Source organism: Scyliorhinus canicula, chromosome 8, assembly GCF_902713615.1.
Source record: "Scyliorhinus canicula chromosome 8, sScyCan1.1, whole genome shotgun sequence".
Lineage (NCBI taxonomy): Eukaryota > Metazoa > Chordata > Chondrichthyes > Carcharhiniformes > Scyliorhinidae > Scyliorhinus > Scyliorhinus canicula.
In genome coordinates, this window is record NC_052153.1 from 162,277,065 (window position 1) to 162,294,958 (window position 17,894).

Genomic DNA, 17,894 nt, shown 5'->3' on the forward strand with positions numbered 1-17,894 from the left:
CATTAGGTAGCTTGATCATCTGTTCTTAAGCCGATACCTCACGCTAGCTTGTGTAACTACGTAGCCCTGAACAGCTTGATAAAACTGCAAGTTGATGGCCTTTTTTCCTTCCCCAAGTGGCTTCAAGGTACGGTTTAGCGCAGAAGTACCATACTTTCAAACACAAAGGCCTGTACTCTGAACATCGGGTTCATGAGATTAGCTAGTCACGAAATGCATGTGATTAATAATGAACTCTTTGAAAGGAGTGTGCAGATACCTTTGCAGAGCACAAAGTTAATAATTAAAATTGAACCCAAGTTCTGTACTCGCAGCAGTCAGTGGTCTGCATTTAACTAATGATAAAGATCTCTCTTTAAACATTACCCGGGCAAGCTCAATATTTGCTGAGTTAGGGATTTCTACATGGTGGTGGTGGGGTGGGTTGCTGGAAGAAGAGAAAAAATGGAGAAGAGGAAGAGAAGAGGCTACATTAGAAATGTGGCTAACTCTCATTTATAAAAATCCAGCTTTTATTTAAGGGGGAATTTCTAATACAGAAAATGTCTATGCCTATTTGAGACCACTATAAATTTTCTTACAACAATCGCTGTATTGAACATAACATTATCGACAGCAAACTATTTCAAGTTGCCACATGTAGGAAGCAGCTAAGCTGGTTCAGCGAAAATAGAATCAAAGCTTTCCTTGAGCTGCTTTCCTCCACTAGCAATCCAACTCAGAACCCTGACTCCCATCTGTCCCCTCAGGTCCAGACTACAGGTGCAGAACAAAGGCGACTCTGCATTACATTAGACAGCTCATATTTCAGCCTGTGTATTTCAATAATAAAAATGCCCACGTGGCAGGCAACCTAAAATGCACAGACTGAAGAATACTTGCCAATCATAAAATGAACGGGTCTAAGCACTTTAACCTGCCACCACCAGGAAGGTTTTTTTTAAAAATTGCAGTCTTTAGTACAAATCTTCTTAATCTATTTTACAGACAAAACAAATAGCCTGAGCATTTTACTTCCAAACAACAACACAAGTTTCAATTCAGGTCTCAGAAAAGTTTAGTTGGGAAGATGGAGAATTAAATTGAATTTCTTAGGCCGGCTGACAGTGAACTCATCAGCTTTAGCAAAGTTTAGGATAAGTAACAGACCAGTGTTCATGATTAATTTTTTACATTAAAATGTAACTATTGGAAACCAGTGTAAAAGGTTTATAGGTTCATACTCAATATGCACCGTTATAATTTAATTGGATTCCCACAACTGAATTAATGGAATATTCATCTTCATTTACTAGCAAAAGGTATGTCCTTTTATTCCACACAACACCACAACTAAATGATTTTTTTTAACTCAAAAAGCACTACACTGTTTTTCACACACAATCGAGGCTCATTCACACAGGCAACCTCAAATTCAACCTGAGTTTGTTGGGGTTCTTTATGTAGCGAGTTCATGACTTCACAAAGCACGGAAATAAAAGTTTGCTCATTTAAAAAAACAAATGTACACTAATTATTCGAAGTACCAGTAATCAATTAAGTAGCCAGTTAAGTAACCAGCTCATGAAGAAAAATAAATTGGACTTTTTCTCTTTAGGAAAGCAGAAATGTTGAAGTGACATACTTAGCGATTTAAGAAAATGGCAAATTTTACTGAAAGGAACGGTCAACTCCAATGAATGGCTTAAACAGAGCTTTCAGGAGTCAAGTTCAAGGAGTCCAAAGATGTGCGGGTTAGGTGGATTGGCCATGCTAAATTGCCCGTAGTGTAAGGTTAATGGGGGGATTGTTGGGTTACGGGTATACGGGTTACGTGGGTTTAAGTAGGGTGATCATTGCTCGGCACAACATCGAGGGCCGAAGGGCCTGTTCTGTGCTGTACTGTTCTATGTTCTAAGTTAAAAGGTTTGGAAGAAGGGGCCTTCAAGCATCATATTGCAGCAAAAATCAGTCTGCTTTTTCCTCATCTTTATTCTAAGACACCAAAGTAAATTCTAGCATTCTATTTCAATTAAAAAAAAAAAAAATTTATGGGATTGTGGGGACTGTTTTGGCCAGCATTTAATGCCTATCCCTAGTTGCTCTTCAGAAGGTGGTGGTGAGCTGCTGCCTTGAACCGCTGCACTCCCCGAGGTGTAGGGTCACAACCAAGTCAGGGTTATGAGTAATTTGGGAGGGGAACTACCAGGTAGTGAGGTCCTAGCTATCTGCTACTCTTGTCCTTCTAGATGGTAGTGGTCAAGGGTTAGGAAGGTGCTGTCTAAGAAAACCTTGGTGAGTTACTGCAGTGCACCTTGTAGATGGTACACATGGCTGCCACAGTTCGTCAGTGGTGGAGGGTTTGAATGTTTTGTGGAAGGGGGAACAATGAAACTGGCTTCTTGTCCTGGATGGTGGTCGAGCTTCTCGAGTGTTGTTGGAGCTGCACTCATCCAGGCAAGTGGAGGGATTCATTACACTCCTGACTTGTGCCTTGGAGGGCAGGATTTGGGGGGGGGGGGGGGGTCAGGTGGTGAGTAATCGCTGTAAGATACCTAGCCTTTGACCTGCCCTGGTAGCCACAGTATTAATATGGCTAGTCCAGTTCAGTTTCTGATCAATGGCAATGCCATTGAATGTCAAGGGGAGGTGGTTAGATCCTCTCTTGTAGGAGATATTCATTGCCTGGCATTTGTGTGGCACAAATGTAACTTGTCACTTATCAGCCCAAGCTTGGAGATTTGCCCAGGTCTTGCTGCATTTGGACATGGACTGCTTCATTATCTGAGGAGTCATGAATGGTGAATTCTGAACATTGTGCAGTCATCTGCAAACATCACCACTTCTGACCTTATGTTGGAAAGAAGATCATTGATGAAGCAGCTGAAGATGAAATGAAATGAAATGAAAATCGCTTATTGTCACGAGTAGGCTTCAATGAAGTTACTGTGAAAAGCCCCTAGTCGCCACATTCCGGCGCCTGTCCGGGGAGGCTGGTACGGGAATCGAACCGTGCTGCTGGCCTGCTTTAAAGGCCAGTGATTTAGCCCAGTGAGCTAAACCAGCCCCTAATGGTTGAGCCTAGGACACTACCCTGAGGAATACCTGCAGTGATATCCTGCAATTGAAATGATCGTCTCCAACCACACAACCATCTTCCTTTGTGCCAAGCATGACTTCCTCCCGATTTCCATCCGATTCCTGTTTAGCTAGGACTCCTTGACGCCATACTCGGTCAAATGCTGCCTTGATGTCAAGGGCAATCATTCTCGCCTTACCTCTGGCATTCAGCTCTTTTATCCCTGTTTAAACCAGCTATACAGCTACTTTGGTAGGCGAGGGATCAAACCAGGAATAATTAGAGAGCTAGGGCACGTTCTAATGGCCGCAATTCACATGACTCGAGTCATGACCGGTAAAGATTTACCCAGCTCGTTACACCTCTGGAGATCTCGCCACAATAAGGAGGGAGGGGTCTCCCATGTGACCGAAGGCCAGCAGGTAGTTGGCCTCGAGCAGGTTGATGCCCTGGCACTGCCGATGTCACCTGGGCATTGCCAGCCTGGGTGTCACCTTGGCACTGCCATAGTGCCCAGGTGGCACCTTGCCCATAACAGGGATCAGGCCCGGGGATGTCCTTCCCTTGTGAGGGGGGGGGGGGGGGGGGGGGGGGGGGGGGGGGGGGCGGCTCGATGACCCAAATTGGTAAGTTGTGGGGGGGGGGGGGTCTGGGAGATGAGGCGCCCCTAATCACTTCCTGCACTGACGAACGGAGCCTCGTGCTGGTCTCTGTGGGAATGAAGTTAAGTCTGGCCCTTCCTCGCCCGAGGCCGAAAAAAAGGAGTCCTGATTAATAGGGGTTTGCTCTCGCGCTGCAAGGAGGCCGGGAAACACACCACTAAATGCGCTCAACACGGGATTCTTTTTTTCCCCCCCGTTGAATCATGGCCCTAATTATGATTATGTTTATTTAGAAACATATGCGTTTAACTGGAGTACATCCATAACTCTTTATATCACTTCCATTTCACTTTAGTATTACCACTAGAAGCTTTAGAAAATAATTTTATATGACTTATAAATGCCTTAAAGATAAATTAGTCCCCTCAGTATTCAAGAACTTAGGTATGATGACGCACAAATAACAGTAGAAATATAAATATCGTATCTGGGGAAGAGGTTAGAAAAATAGGCCATTCGGCCTTTCGCGCCTGCTCTGCGGTTGAAGAAATAGAATTAGAATCCAAGATAGTGAAAAAAATAAACATGATAGAGACAATTGCGTTCAAAGCGCTAAGAGCAACATTGCAGTTATGCAGTTCAGAAATTATTTATTCAGTATAAATGGCCCTTAGAATGTTTCAATGTGATAATTTAACAATTCTCTGTATCCCCACCCCAAGTTTGTGGGGCTCAGACCGAACCCTACTCAGAGCTATATAAAAGTCCTGAAGACATCGCGCAGTCACTTGAACAACATAGCAAGGGGCATATACATCTAGACACCATAACAAAAGTTCCTGATCATTTTCCCACCATAAAACAAATGCATATGTCTGGTGAGAAATTTAATGTGCGAGCGTGATGCCCTTTAAAGTTGAATAGCTGTTGAAAGGCCACTTCTAGGATCAGACATGAAAACGTCTGGACGGGCAAGATTTTTCGATAGGCTGTTCACGGAGGCTGTTTGCGGAATTGCAGCCATTACAAATCAGCACTTCATGAGTGACGAGAAAAATCCGAAGAGCAAAAAAACTACATGCACATATTACTTTCAAAGTCAGCACATTTTCCTGCTTTAATATTCGGAGGCCCTCTTCAGGATAAATATAAAACTTCATGTAAAATACAACACGGTTAAAGCTCGTGTTTGTGCCCATAGATGTTGCTCTGACTAGCGTTTCCCATTTTCATTTCTGGTTGCTGCATCAAGGTTATTAATTTTGCTCTAGATTTGTCTAGAAGTTTTGGTTTTAAAGTTAAAGCTACAGGCCATTCTTGAACTTCTTTTGCATTTGCATCCGACTATCTCAGCCACTTCTACAATAATCAGTTGTAGGCACCATGATAGCCATGCGTTTATTTTATCATTCCTTCCCCAAGATTTTAACTGTATCTTAGAATACAATACTAGTTAACCAGGGGCACAGTTGCAGTCACTGTACTATCACAATACTTTCAAATAGATTCAACAGTTACTGCGCCAAGCTCTGCACACATCGGAAACTACATTAGCATTACATGTAAAGAGCATGATATTTCCTCTCAGTGTTTTTTTGCTGATACATATTAAATAGGACATAGAAGTTCACGCTTAGAAATCTAAAGACAACCTTTGCAAGAACCCAACCTTGTTATATATCCTTTGGAATTCACTCAAATACACGTTACAAGCTAAGATGTAAGTGTTTAAGAGACGGCACACTAAAATCCTACAATATTGAATATACTTGGACGGGTTTGTAGTAGTTGACCAAGATGATTTTCTATATTCCACAAATAACATTTGATGTACAAATGATCCCATTTCCTTAGTACTCCCGCAAGTGCTTTACAGCCAATAGATTATTTTTTGAAGTATATTATTGTTACAAAGCAGCCAAGTTAAATACAACAGTCATGCAGTGAATGAAACTAAAAAAAGGTCAAATTTGAATACTAATGATAAAATATGTTACTAATACCGAACACGTCGCTGGATAAATAAGATTAATACATGAAATTGCTTGAAAGCCTAGGTCTTATTGAGCCCAACTATATGATCTTCAGAGCAGTGAAGGCGGGCACAGAAAATCGTTTCACCGTTTTAAAAACTCCATATCTGCTTGGGCATCATTCTGACCAACCAATTTAGTACTGATACTTACTCTAGAAAATCTTCCTTTTTCTCCACTTAGCGAAGGAGATTTCCCATGCAACACATAAAATCAAACTGTCAAAATGAATGAGCTCCAATTATTTAGCTAAATAATGTACCATTGTTTAATGTACTGTATTAGATATCATCTCAGGAGCATGACATATCATTAAATGTTATGACTTAGCATTAAATTGACCATTGCATATCCTCATCCTACAGAACCGATTAATAGGGATTCCTGCTGTTCTATTCAAGAAATCGATTAAGATCTTAAAGCATCTATAATACAAACAATGGAAGAAGAAACATATGTTGGAACCTAAACTGAGTATATCTGATGGCTCGGATCCTGGGAAGGAATCTGACCACAATTTGTACTCTTAAAATCAGCAAGTATTACCTGTGTAGGACTCTACAGTTACTAATTTAGTAATTAGGAATTTCAAACAATTATTAACGAGGGCTTTAAGGAGCCACAGTTACTACAAATCAACTTTCAAGCACTATACTGACACAAACATTTATTTTTTAATGTGCTCTTTATTGCGATGACTTTAGAAGAAGACTGGGTAAATTGTAGGTTAGCACACTAGTACTGTACACCATTTTTATTTTGGATGAGAGCGTCACTTACACGGCAATCATTTGTCACTATCCTTAATTTGTCTCAAGAGGACAGTGGTGAACAACCTTCTGAACCGCTGAAGTCCATATGCTGCAGGTACACCCACGGTGCTAGGGAGTTCAGCATGTTGACCCAGCAACAGTGAAGGAATTATGGCTCCAAATGAGGATGGAGAATGGCTTGGAGGGGAGCCTGCATGTGGTTGTGTTTCCATGCAATGGCTGCCCTTGTTATTCTAAGTGGGAGTGGTTTGGAAGACGTTGTTGAAAGGAACCTCGGTGAGTTGCTAAAATGTATCCTGTAGATAGTACACATTGCTAACACTGTGCGTCAGTGGTGGAGGGAGTGGAGAGAGTGAATATATTAAGGTGGTGGATGGAATGCCAATCAAGCAGGTGGTTTGTCCTGGTTGGTGTCGAGCTTTGAGTGTTGTTGGAGCTGCAATCTTCCAGGCAAGTGCAGTATATTTCTATCACATCCCTAACTTGTGCCTTGTAGATGGTGGACAAGTTTTGGGGAATCAGAAAGTGAGTAACTCGCCTCGAATTCACAGCCACTAATCTGCTGTTGTAGCCACAGCATTTGGATGTGGCAGAAGGACCTTAAATTAAATTACTTAAGACGTATTGCCTAGTTCAGCATCTCAGGCCTAAAGGATAACTAATATGGGAAACATGAAAGGGAACAAAATACATCAATGTAGTGGCAAATGTTTTCCTGAGTGCTAAGAACCTAAGACATAAGAAATAGGAGCAGCAGCAGCAGCACAGTGTTGGCCTCTCGAGCCTGTTTCAACTATTCAATAGGATCATGGCCATAGCTCCACTCCCCTGCCATCTCCCACATAATCCTGGACTCCCTTATAGATCAGTTATCGGAGTGATTTCTTAGCATATCCTCACCATCTGTGGCCCTGGCCTCAACAAGAAAAATATCAAATTCATAGGTACCTTCCCACCCAGGTCAAAGATCAATATAAACAGTTGAACCTGGAACTCTCATGACTCCATGTGTTTGAATTCGGATCATGATGCACAAACTTTATTCCTCATCCAAAATTTAAAACTTAAGAGGTCAAAGACTTCTCCTCTTACATGCCTCCAACAAAAAAGGGTGGAGAAAAATAAGGAATGGTAAAGTCCTGTAACGATTGTCTATCAGAGACAAGTTGAAAAGGATTAAGCTGCATGACTGAGATTAGAATTCAACACACCAGTTAATTAAAACATCCTGATGGGAGTCTCCTCACCGAAGTAATAATTTTTCCCTCACTGTCCAAGTTAACAATGTTGATTAATTGATAATAAAAGTACAAAAAGAATGTGGCATTGATATTTAGGGACTTTTGGATCTTCAAGAATTAAAACAAAGATTAAGAATGCAATATCCCATATTTTGTGCATAGGAAACTGAGTTTTTTTTTAAAAAGCTACATGTTGTACTGCATTTTTTACTTTATTAACATCCCATAACTGAAGAACCAGAAGGCAAAAAATGGCAGTGAGCAAATAAGTTCTGCCGGACTTGCTACTTACAAGACTGAATCTAAATAGGAAAGCAAGGGAGAGATCTAATCTTGGCGAGTCATACTGATCAATTTCACATTCAAGCCTTTATTCAAGAATACATATAAAAGTTACCTAAAACTTAATCTTACATTTAGCTTTTCGACAAAGGCATGAATAGAATGTTAGACAGCACATGGGCATTAGGGTGCTGCTGCAAGACTGACTGAATCCAGTACAGCAACGCTAAATTTGTCCAGTATCAGTTCAATGTTACTGCATATGCTTGAATATAAAACTTTTATTTTACAAAATACACCTAAACTTCCATCAGTTATCTCTCATTTAAATGATAGTTTCGAACTAAATAATTGCTTACTTTAAAATTAAAAACATCTCGCTAGTACAAATAAAAGATAATTGTTCAACGTAAAAACAATACAAGGAGGGAAACCATTTTAGCTTGCATAAACAGTCTATTTTCTATCAGAACTGAATGGTTTACGTTTTCTACCTCCGTTTGCTCTTATACAAAAGGGGAGAGTAATCCTGTCTAGAGTTTGAACACCGCTCAATCCTACATAAGCTGCAAGTTATTTTTAATATTCAGCCAAGATACATAGTTAGATCTGATCTTACCTGGTGCTGGTGCTTGTGTGGGTTGCGTTTCCTGGCATTCACTGGCTACAAGTACTTCTATAATTTTAATGTGGTATTCGGGATTTGTATCCGAGCTAGATAACCAAAAGGTAAAAATTAACCCAAAATCGAAATTATAAAGTTCAACAATGCAAATCCGAACCAAAAACAAACATCTATTTTAAAATGTGAATTTTTTTATTTATGCTACGATATTTAAAGCACATTTTCCAATGTTTTACAAGGTACTTGAGAAAACTGGTTGCATACATACCTTGCTGCTGGTTGTCTGAAAAACAAAGGACTGAAAATTTCTGCCAATGTTCTTGCACTCAGGTTGTTCTTTCCAGAGTTTTGGCAAAGTTTGCAGAAATGCTTGATCAAATAATGAAGTGTAAGCCAATACTGGTGAGGCACATTATGGGACCGTATAGCTCTCCTCAGCAACTGTGCACACTCTTCTGTATTGAGTACCTCTGCATTTGAAGAAATTAAAAATCATGGCTCAAGAGCGTGGCATTAGAAATACCAACATTCAGTACTCCATCAAAATCCAGTGCAGCTCAACATGTTATTTTTAAAGAAACATTTAGACTACTGACAGTTAGCGATCGGTGTCCAACACAAGAAAACCCTTAAAAACCTATTATGGGCAGCTAGTGGAAAACTGTATGCATTGTGATGTAGACCACAAATACTGAGCATTTACTATACTATAGGTCTGCTATTCTTCTGATGCAGATGATTGGGCAATTTATTGCTGAAGCAGATAAGAAAAACCACATCCTCTGTCTGCATAATACATTCATATAAAAGGTTAATACTTTGTGCAGGTTAATAGCCCTGTAGACTGTGCAACAAGAAGTTGCCTGCGTTTTGCAAGTTAATCACACCCAAAATTTAAAAACCACATAGTATAAATGATGGTTATGTCTCAGGACTCTGTGTGCCACATCAAGATCATGTCAGAGGTTTATACTGTTAACTGAGGATTGTTGCTGGTTATCAAATGCAATTGTGACAGCTGCAGACAACCTATTGCCATCATAGAATACAGCTTTTATTCCAATTTGCACGCTTAATGATTTTAACTTGAAATTTTTGCATACACGGGCTATAAGTACTTCTATCATTTTAATGTGCGGAGTTCAAAACATAAAGCAAAAATCACAAATTCTAGCCTTAACGTGTGATGTCACTTGGACTATCTCAATATTTAAACAAAAATATTTAGTCAGAGAATAAACAAACATTAAAAGCAGATATGAAACAAACTATTTGAGTTGATGGACTGAGTGGGTGTGGTGGTGTGCGAGAGAATGGAATACAAAAAAACTATCAGAACTTTTCAAAATATCCATCAATCAATCCTAGCATTAAATAAGACACTGGCACTTCCTTCACATCATATCCATCAAGTTTGAGGTCACGCACCGACCGACTCAAGAACAGCTTCTTCCCTACTGCCATCAGACTTTTGAATGGACCTACCTCGTATCAAGTTGATCTTTTCTCTACACCTTGCTATAACTGTCACATTATATTCTGCAGTCTCTCCTTCCTTCCATGTATGGTATGCACAGTTTGTACAGCATGCAAGAAACAATACTTTTCACTGTATACTAATACATTGACAATAATAAATCAAATCAAATCTTTTGCTTGAACGTTCTGGTGGGTATATTCTAAGATCATAAGAAATAGGAACAGGAGTAGGCCGTTTGGCCCCTCGAGGCAGCTCTGCCCTTTCGACAGAATAAAGGCTCATCCTACATTCTCCACTTTCCTGCCCCTTCTCTATAATGCTGGATTCCCTTACTGATCAGGAATCTACCTCAGCCTTAAATATACACAAGGACTCTGCTCCACAGCTCTCTGTGGCAAGGAGTTCCAAAGATACTCAATCGTCTGAGAGAAGAAATCCTCCTCATCTCAGTCTTAAAATTGGCACCCCTTTATTCTGAGACTATGCCCTCTGGTCCTACACTCTCCCACGAGAGGAAACATCCATTCAACAGTTACCCTGTCAAGCCCCTTGAGAATCCTATAAGTTTCAATGAGATCATCTCTCATTCTTCGAAATTCCAATCAGTAGAGTCTCAACCTGTTTAACCTTTGCTCATAAGACAATCCTTTCATACTGGGGACTATCCTAATGAACCTCCTCAGAATTGCCACCAATTAAATAATGGGCGTGATTTAATGGCCTTGTTATGCCCGACTTGGTGATGCGACGATGCCGATGAATCCCGTGAGAAGCCTCTCTCAAGATTCGCAGCAATTGAAACTCCTCACGAATTTGATGAAATCTCACGAGACGTTGCAATCTGGATCTCGCCCCTTAGGCCCATTTAAATGTGTCTGAGTCGTATTCCTCTGGATTGTGGGGACTAATGCACACATCTGGGAGACCTCGCCATGGCACCATTGAGCACTGGCTTCCACAAACATGAACTAGGTGTAACGGAAATGGGAGGAGGGAGGGGGTGTGTGGTGATCTCTCAGGTCATTAGAGACCCCTGCGCAGTCGGGTTCTGGGCAGGGTGGTATCCTCACTGCTACTGATACCCAGGCACCTTGGCATGGGCAGACTGGCACCTTGAAAGAACATAGAACATAGAACATAGAACAGTACAGCACAGAACAGGCCCTGCGGCCCTCGGTGTTGTGCCGAGCAATGATCACCCTACTTAAACCCACGTAACCCGTATACCCGTAACCCAACAATCCCCCCATTAACCTTACACTACGGGCAATTTAGCATGGCCAATCCACCTAACCCGCACATCTTTGGACTGTGGGAGGAAACCGGAGCACCCGGAGGAAACCCACGCACACACAGGGAGGACGTGCAGACTCCACACAGACAGTGACCCAGCCGGGAATCGAACCTGGGACCCTGGAGCTGTGAAGCATTGATGCTAACCACCATGCTACAGTGAGGCCCCTAGAATAAAAGACATTCCTATTATTGTTTGTGGGACCTTGAGACACACAAATTGGCTTTGTGGGCTCCCTACGTTACAATAAATTATACTACCAAAGTATTTTATTAGCTTCATGAGGTTGTGAAAAGTGCTATGTAAATGAAAATTCTCTTTCTTACCTTGAGCTATATAACCAGATCACTGTGGATTGATGCTGGAATGACAGGATTCGGTAGTTCCTGGAGGTATTGCCTTAACACGTCAGCCAATGACTGCAGGTCCAATTGCTCAATGTCCATTGGAGTTGCATCTAGTAAATTGAAAAATGCACCTGACTACAGAAATATTTTCAAAACAATCTGTTGTGAGTTTGACTGCATTCTGATCTTTATAAAGAAGGCACAGAGTTACAAGAATGCAGAATTTTGTTTACAAAAGCAGCGGCATTGTTATGGGATATACTTTCAGAAGAGCGATAGACAGAATTTCAAAACATCTCAAGAAGCACATCTCAACAATAAAAAACACTTCAGGGCACCCCACGGTTTGGAGCCAGGTTCAATCTCTCACCCATTCTGAGATTACCAATCTCAACTCCGGTTTCCTCCCACAGTCCAAAGATGTGCAGGTTAGGTGGATTGGCCATGATAAATTGCCCTTAGTGTCCAAAATTGCCCTTAGTGTTGGGTGGGGTTACTGGGTTATGGGGATAGGGTGGAAGTGTTGATCTTGGGTAGGATGCTCTTTCCAAGAGCCGGTGCAGACTCGATGGGCCGAATGGCCTCCTTCTGCACTGTAATTCTGATATCTATATAATAGGGCTATTAATAATACTGCCCTGCCTATAAGCTGGGAAGGGAAACAGCCAGTGATCCTATTTCCCTGGATGTTCACTTCTGTGTTTTTTTTAATGAAGAAAGGCAAAATTGCGGTAGCCATACTGGTTTACCAATGTCTAGATCAGTAGAGATGGGTCATTTCAACTCAAAACTAGAAAGCACCTGTGATACCAAAGCCAAGATAAGCAGCTCCAGAAAAGGGGAGAAATTTGCAGTGGAAAGCGAGCTGCATAGGAATTTCTTCTATCAAACTTTGAATATGAGCTGAATTTTATTAAAAATCATAGGGGCAGCACGGTGGCACAGTGGTAGCACTGCAGTCTCACGCCGCTGAGGTCCCAGGTTCGATCCCGGCTCTGGGTCACTGTGTGTGGAGTTTGCACATTCTCCCAGTGTTTGCGTGGGTTTCGCCCCCACAACCCAAAGATGTGCAAGGTAGTGGATTGAACATGCTAAATTTCCCCTTAATTGGAAAAAATGAATCAGGTACTCTAAATTTATTTTTAAAAAGATCATTGATATAATGACTTATAAGGACTACCTTTGCCTTGTAGCAAAATGTACAAATTTACACTATACAGTGCACATGTACAGTTCATACTAATTTACAAAGTACTGAGCAGAACTAAAATTGGGTGCAAAAAATATTAGAGCAGAACAGGTATTTTGATAGTGTTTCCTAGCGGGTATATTAGCTGTGAAAAAGATCAGGTGATTCTACTTAGTTGCCTATGCCAATTTTTGTAATACTATCAACACAATATGCAGCACTAAGAAGCCCCCTAGTGGTAATGTAGCATTCATACAAAGAATTCCTGCACTGAAAACAAACCGGATGGTACCTCGATCAATGTTTCAGAAACTATACACTGAGACTGTGCAAAAGTCAGGAATTTACAACCTGAAAATGACCAAACCACTCACCCCCCCCCCCCCACCCAAAAAATAAAAATATTGTAATGAGGGGAGATGTGTAAACAGGGAAAGGAGTAAAAGTTAATTGAAGTAGCAATGCACTTCAACCACAAATAGAAAAGAACTGTATACATTGTACCAAGCAACTTGGAAAGTATCCAAATGCAGTTTATATTTACCATAATCCAACAGCTGTTTTAATTCAGTACTACCATATGAACCAGACGTTCGGTATAAATTGGTATTCTCGATGCCTGTAAAATAGAAATCAAAATTCTTACATAAGGTGAACTACAATTTCCACATACAAAAAACAAAGTTAGAAACTATGAAGATGCAGTCTCCATAAGTTGATCAGCTAGATCATTTAGAGAACTAGAAAATGTCAAACACCACCCTTCTTTGTATTCGGTAAATGCAGTTAAGATCAAAGGTACAGTAACTTCATGAGACATGATATTTTGATTATAATATAATGAAGATTAACTCGCATTACAAACGAATCAGCATTATCAAAGGAATGCAGCTAAAAGATGGACATCGTAGAATTAAACCTGATGTACAGTTTCAAAGTCACTGTGGCTTAATGTTTAAATTTGAAAACCTGTTTTAAAGTGCGCTATCTTGCCTGATAAAAGGGGGTAGAGACAGAAACATAAAACTGTTGTTGTTTTCTTGTTGCCAGTAACTCTTGCATTGAAAATTGTAATCCAGAAATACAAATATTTGAAAGAGTAAAAAAGTAGAACCAGAAAAATAATCAGAAACATTTGCCATTTGAGACAATGATCTCCAAATCGGTTGCATAATGGCTAACCATTGAGTGCTTGCAATAAGAGCATCTATTTGACCAAATGCCATACATTTATTTCAGTACAAATTAACATTTACCAGTTTCCAGACCCGAATTATATCATTACTTGCAACTAAACAAAATTAACACTGTTACAAAAACTGTAGTCAGAAGATAAGCAATTTTAGCCATACTATGGTTATGATTGCTTTGGCAATCTTTTAAAGACAAACTCAAATGCCAACACATATCAGGACCACAAGTACCATTTCGAAACTCATGTTATAAATTCATATGATTCACCTCACCTGTTTTTCAATCGCCTCTACTAACTTCACTAGGAGTGTTGGCGCAATGTCCGGGGGTGAGAATTGCTCTGTTAAATCTGGTAGAACAGAAGCTGCAGAAGCAAAATGAAAATGAATTAAGTTAATGTGCTAACAGTCTAAAATAAAAGCATGACTGCTTAAACTTTAAATCCTAAATAAATGTTCTTATTGACTCTGTCAATATTGCAGACACATCCCGTTTACAGGTTTGTACTCACAAGCTACCTTTATTTTGATTACCAAAACATCACGAGAAACTTTCTGGCTTAATGTTTGACTTAGTTGTAAAAGATATGGGGCTTGAAGTAATTTATTACCATATATATCGAAGACCTTCAAAGGCTATTCTGATTTGTTGAACTGGTTATTCCTCCCAATTTCTACTTTAAATAACTTGCAACTTGTAGTTTAACAAGTTTAAAAAATGTTCTTGGTATCCGTTTTCTTTGAGCCCAAAATATTATTGCAAAATTAATAGTTGAACGTAGTTCTAGAGAGTTCTTTGCTGCCCAATTAGCAACACCAGAATCTCCAAGTGATAGATTACAATTATCGCAGATTACAATTAGATACTGATTTTCAGACCCAATCCACCTTATACACATTTGAAAATATTAAAGGAATTGCAAATACTAACTTGGATTAGGTCTGCAATTGTGTGGCAGGGTGAAAACCCACTCACAAATTAAAATGTTTTACTTGATTTCTCCTTTGCATTTCAATCCAATTTGCTAAAATTCCATGATTTTTTAAAAACTGTGCTGGTCTATTGTCACCAAACGAGGGTGCTGCTGGCATACTCCTGCTCTCAGAGCAGCGGGCAATGCTGTAGCACAGCACGGAGCAAAACTGACACTTTGCAGGTCCTCCAACTTCCGCTTAAACTGACATTTTGAACCGAGTTAAAATGAAGCCAAATTTCAGTGCATCATGTTCAGGAGGTTACAGAATTCATACCTTTAGACCTGCATATAATAATAAAATTTAGGAACATTGGAAAATACAGGACAAGAGGTGATGTACTCCATCTGGTAGATCCCAAAATGTAATGCTGTAGTTGCTCAATTCTTCACATAACTAGGCTATGTTCCTTAAAGTTTTTTCACCCATTCTCAAGCAGTTTATTCCACATGTTCACTACTTTCAGTATAAAGTAATTAAATCAAAACTGCATGCACCAGATAAATACGGGATACAATTTAGTGGACTACAATTTTAATATTGCAGTTAGGCCTTTAACTCTTCGGAGTAAATTAGCCCAAGAAAACTTCTCCATTACTGCAAGCCCTAGAACAGAGTCTGAAATTGATGCGTTGCTCTACACCTACTTCTTGTAAAAGATTTCCCTCCCAAAAATAACCAAAGAATGTGAAGGTGACATGCCCCATATTTTATAGGATTGCACTTTGCATATCTGCTGACTAAAGTTTACAAGTAATAAACTTTAAAAATACAAACATTTCCAAAGTTAAATCAGAAATGCCAGTGGGAAACAAGGGATGGGATTCTCTGGTTCCGACGCCAAATCGCGTTTGGCGATCGGCTGGAAAATCCATGTTGGCACCAAAATCTGGGGCAGCACCACTTTTGCGATGCTCCACCCCTCCAAAATGACATACTCGCAGAGTACGCCACACGGCATATGAACGGCCTCGGGACGTTACCCGAGGTCCTCCCCCGCAATGGTCCGCCCCCGATGGGCTGAGTTCCCGACAGCGTCGGTCGCGTGTGGTATTTATTTTCAGGAACTCGGCATGGCGGCTGCAGACTTAGTCCAGTGCAGTCAGTCAGGGGAGAGCCTGGTCAAAGGGGGGGCAGTTTTTGGCAGACCCGGTCCGTGCACGGCAGAAACCACGTTGCACGGCGCAACCACGGACTCGGCAATTCTCCGGCCATATCTGCAGCTGGAGCCGGGGGCTCTACGGCGCGCACCTGCTAGCTCCCCACCAGACTAACGGTCGGTAGCCATTTTGCACCATTTTTTGGTTGTAAAATGTCACTGTTCCCACGCCGGCGTCAGCACTTAGTTTCAGAATCAGAGAATCCAGCCCAAGAAATGTCAAATATCTCGCCCAAAAAAAGGAAACTCTCCACCATTGCAATTATTTTCACTCAGTCCTCAATATAGCAGGGGGAGGGGTAAAAGATGGGAAAAGCACAACGGATGGTAGTCTTTCAGTAAGTTTCCTTTCCAGTTCTGAAAGTGCAAAGTTTCCTGTATATACAAGTCATTCAAATCTGAACCCTAACATAATGGCAGTAGCTCTACATTGTTAAGTAAGCTAGCTATGCACTTTAGTTTCAGGAAGAAAACTCCACTCTTTGGAGGTGATGCACTCTGAAGGCTGTGGGATGAAGCCCTAGTCCGAGACCTGAACATAACATGTCAGTGCTGTACTGAGGGCATGTTGAAATGTCAGAGTTGTTGCTCTTTAGATGAGATATTGAACCAAGGTGCTGCCATCCCCCTTCAATTGAACATAAAAGGATACCATTACACTACTTGAATAAGAAGAGCAGAGATTCTCCCGCTTCCTAGTTCTTCTCAAACATAATTGAACCATGATGTGCAGATGCCAGCGCTGGACTGGGGTGGGCACAGTAAAAAGTTTCACAACACAGGTTAAAGTCCAACATGGTAGCAGGGCAGCAGGGTAGCATGGTGGTTAGCATAAATGCTTCACAGCTCCAGGGTCCCAGGTTCGATTCCCGGCTGGGTCACTGTCTGTGTGGAGTCTGCACGTCCTCCCCCTGTGTGCGTGGGTTTCCTCCGGGTGCTCCGGTTTCCTCCCACAGTCCAAAGATGTGCGGGTTAGGTAGATTGGCCATGCTAAATTGCCCGTAGTGTCCTAATAAAAGTAGGGTTAAGGGGGAGGTTTGTTGGGTTACGGGTATAGGGTGGATACGTGGGTTTGAGTAGGGTGATCATGGCTCGGCACAACATTGAGGGCCGAAGGGCCTGTTCTGTGCTGTACCGTTCTATGTTTATTTGAAATCACAAGCTTCTGGAGCACTGCTCCTTCAACAGGTGAAGTGACCATTGATGAAGGAGCAGTGCTCCCAAAGCTAGTGATTTAAAATAATCTTGGACTTGAACCTGGTGTTTTGAGACTTCTTACTATAATTGAATCAGATTGGTCTAATTGCTACTTATGGGACATTACTGCATGCAAACTGGTTGCTGCATTTTCTTGCATTACAACAGTAACTACAATGCAAAACACTCCTAATTGGCTATGACACATACTGGGATGTCACATTCATTAATTTTTTTTGCTTCAAATGTCTTAATTATAACACTCTTGTCCTCGTGCTAACAGGATATTTACAGAGCCTGCAGAGGGAAGGAAAGCGGTACGGAAAAGGTCAACTTTATTAGGCCATCTCTCAATGCAGCTTCACCTTGCTGAGAGATCAAGATCATGTGGCATTGCATCATTTCCTGTGATATATACATGCCTCATCAGCATCACAGTTAGAATT

General features: G+C 40.9%; 1 pseudogene; it reads right to left on the reverse strand.

The window, feature by feature from the left end:
* The window catches only part of LOC119970650, a 98,272-nt pseudogene that overhangs the window by 17,330 nt on the left and 63,048 nt on the right, over positions 1–17,894 (reverse strand).